Genomic DNA, 3,669 nt, shown 5'->3' with positions numbered 1-3,669 from the left:
CTCAACAGCCCCAAACTTTTAACTTTTTACACTTTTACCCTATATTTTTTACCTCAAAATACCTAAAATTTCACTAAAATATATGAGAAGAAAAAAGGCGGTACTTTTTTCTCACCTGCAGCGTCTTCAACAACGAGCCTGAAGGACAACTACCAAGTCTTCAACGAGGCTGAAGTATGCTTCTCAATTCCCTTCTTCTTCTTTTTCTTCATCCTCATCATTCTTAATTTGTAAGCATATATGTGGTTTATGAGAAGATCTATCAAGAAATTTTTGTGAAAATGGATACCAAAATTTTTTGAACTTTTTGCATTGCACTGGTTCCGTTTGATCTTGAAATTAACTCAAAAGAGCATTATTGATAAGTATAAAAATTACTTTGTGTCCATTCTTCAGCTAGGTTTATTAAATCTAATTTGATTATTTCAGCCAACAACTTTCGTAGTTGTCTGGACAACTGCTGAAGTTGTTTGTAGAAATAAATAAACATCTCTGTCAGATATAGAAATTGTCTAACAACAGTCTGTAGCTATCGGACGATTATAGAAGTTGTCCAACAACTGTCTGTAGTTATCGGACGATTATAGAAGTTGTCCAACAACTGTCTGTAGTTATCGGACGATTATAGAAGTTGTCCAACAACTGTCTGTAGTTATCGGACGATTATAGAAGTTGTCCAACAACTGTCTGTAGTTATCGGACGATTATAGAAGTTGTCCAACAACTGTCTGTAGTTATCGGACGATTATAGAAGTTGTCCAACAACTGTCTGTAGTTATCGGACGATTATAGAAGTTGTCCCAACAACTACTGCAGTTGTTTGACAGTTGTGTTCAGTTGTTGGTCAACGGATTAGTTTTTAGGACAAGTAATATAATTGTGGGCAAAGTATTAATTGTTGAAATAAATAATTGAAGAATTATAGCAGTCTCCAAAGCTACTAAACTTTTATGCCAATTGTTGATAGTTGTGAGGTAACTAAATAGATGTAAAACAAGCAATCAATGTTCTTTTGCAATTTTGCAGTTCCTTGATGAATGTCTTACCTGTGATGTCTCCAGGTATTGTTTCCCTCTATGGAAGACCATATAATAATAGGAGTTGATTTACATGGTGAATTGGGTGGAGAATCCTACTCGTTATACTTGGCGTTCGAAGGGCCGAGAGACAGTACCGATAAAGATAAGCGAGAATGTTACGTACGATGAATTGGTTGACATCATTGTTTCTAGGTTTGAATTAGATTGTGATAAAAATGATCTCTCTATTAGTTACATGCTTGGCTTTATTGAAAAGCAAAAAGGAGCTCCTTCTAGGATAAGAAACGATCTTGATTTGTGATTTTTTTTGGATGATAAAAGTAGGCCAATTTTAAGGATATCTGTGGTTGAGAAGATTATAGAGACTACAAATTCAGTTGTAAATGATGAAGAGCATTCTGTTACAATGGATATTCCTATAAATGAGGAAGCTTCACTACATTCGATATCAACACAAGGTAGCCGCTACACAGATGATGACGGCACAGATTTTATAAGGGTAAAATTTCAAGGACAAGCAAGAATTAACTAAATTGTTGAAGCTTGCTTCCGTGAAGAAAGATCAAACATTCAAAGCTGTGAAGAGTTCTAAAGATATGTATTGTGCTAGATGTGTAGATCAGAATTGTGATTGGTGGTTGCGAGCTACAAAACTTAAAAGTTGTAATAGATTTGAAATTACAAAGTATCGCAACATTCACTCATGTGGGGCACAACACCTTACAAGTCATCATCCACATGCCTCAGCAGATGTCATTGCAGAATACATACAACCTAATTACTTGAATGGAAAAGGTCCCTCCACAAAATACATAAAAAATATAGTGCAAGCAGATTTGGGCTGCAAGATTAGTTACTGGAAGTGTTGGAAAAGCAGTGAGATAGCAAAGGCTATGATAAGAGGGACACCGGAGCACGGATATGCAGTTCTAGATGGTTATCGTCATATGCTTATGACTATAAATGAAGGAAGCAAGACATCGTTAAAGCTTGATGACAAGGGAAGGTTCAAATATTTTTTTGCATCTTATGAAGCTTGGATTAAGAGGTTTGTGCATATGAGAAAAGTTTTAGCCGTTGATGGAACATTCTTAAGAGGTCGTTACGATGGAGTTTTGTTGTCTGCTGTCGCACAGGATACAGAAAATCATGTTTTTCCTGTTGCATTTTGTGTAGTAGATAAGGAATGTGATGCCGCATATGAGTACTTTTTTGAGAAATTGTTGGACATAGTCCCTGATACTTCAGAGTTGTGCATTATTTCTGATAGGCATCCAAGCATAGAAAAAACACTATCAAAATTTTACTCTGAAGCATACCATGGATGTTGCACGAGGCATCTTGGTGAAAATGCCCGTAAAAATTTTCAGTATAAACTAAGTCGTTTAGTAAAAATTAAAGATCGATCGAGTTATTTTGTGGATTATTAAGTATAAACTAAGTCGTTTAGTAAAAATTAAAGATCGATCGAGTTATTTTGTGGATTATTAAGTATAAACTAAGTCGTTTAGTAAAAATTAAAGATCGATCGAGTTATTTTGTGGATTATTAAGTATAAACTAAGTCGTTTAGTAAAAATTAAAGATCGATCGAGTTATTTTGTGGATTATTAAGTATAAACTAAGTCGTTTAGTAAAAATTAAAGATCGATCGAGTTATTTTGTGGATTATTAAGTATAAACTAAGTCGTTTAGTAAAAATTAAAGATCAATCGAGTTATTTTGTGAATTATTAAGTATAAACTAAGTCGTTTAGTAAAAATTAAAGATCGATCGAGTTATTTTGTGGATTATTAAGTATAAACTAAGTCGTTTAGTAAAAATTAAAGATCGATCGAGTTATTTTGTGGATTATTAAGTATAAACTAAGTCGTTTAGTAAAAATTAAAGATCGATCGAGTTATTTTGTGGATTATTAAGTATAAACTAAGTCGTTTAGTAAAAATTAAAGATCGATCGAGTTATTTTGTGGATTATTAAGTATAAACTAAGTCGTTTAGTAAAAATTAAAGATCGATCGAGTTATTTTGTGGATTATTAAGTATAAACTAAGTCGTTTAGTAAAAATTAAAGATCGATCGAGTTATTTTGTGGATTATTAAGTATAAACTAAGTCGTTTAGTAAAAATTAAAGATCGATCGAGTTATTTTGTGGATTATTAAGTATAAACTAAGTCGTTTAGTAAAAATTAAAGATCGATCGAGTTATTTTGTGGATTATTAAGTATAAACTAAGTCGTTTAGTAAAAATTAAAGATCAATCGAGTTATTTTGTGAATTATTAAGTATAAACTAAGTAATTTAACAATAATTGAAGATCGATCGAGTTATTTTGTGAATTATTAAGTATAAACTAAGTAATTTAACAATAATTGAAGATCGATCGAGTTATTTTGTGAATTATTAAGTATAAACTAAGTCGTTTAGTAAAAATTAAAGATCGATCGAGTTATTTTGTGGATTATTAAGTATAAACTAAGTCGTTTAGTAAAAATTAAAGATCGATCGAGTTATTTTGTGGATTATTAAGTATAAACTAAGTCGTTTAGTAAAAATGAAAGATCAACCGAGTTATTTTGTGAATTATTAAGTATAAACTAAGTCGTTTAGTAAAAATGAAAGATCAACCG

Source organism: Solanum tuberosum, unplaced genomic scaffold (assembly GCF_000226075.1).
Source record: "Solanum tuberosum cultivar DM 1-3 516 R44 unplaced genomic scaffold, SolTub_3.0 scf00111, whole genome shotgun sequence".
NCBI lineage: Eukaryota > Viridiplantae > Streptophyta > Magnoliopsida > Solanales > Solanaceae > Solanum > Solanum tuberosum.
This window is presented reverse-complemented; position numbering follows the sequence as displayed.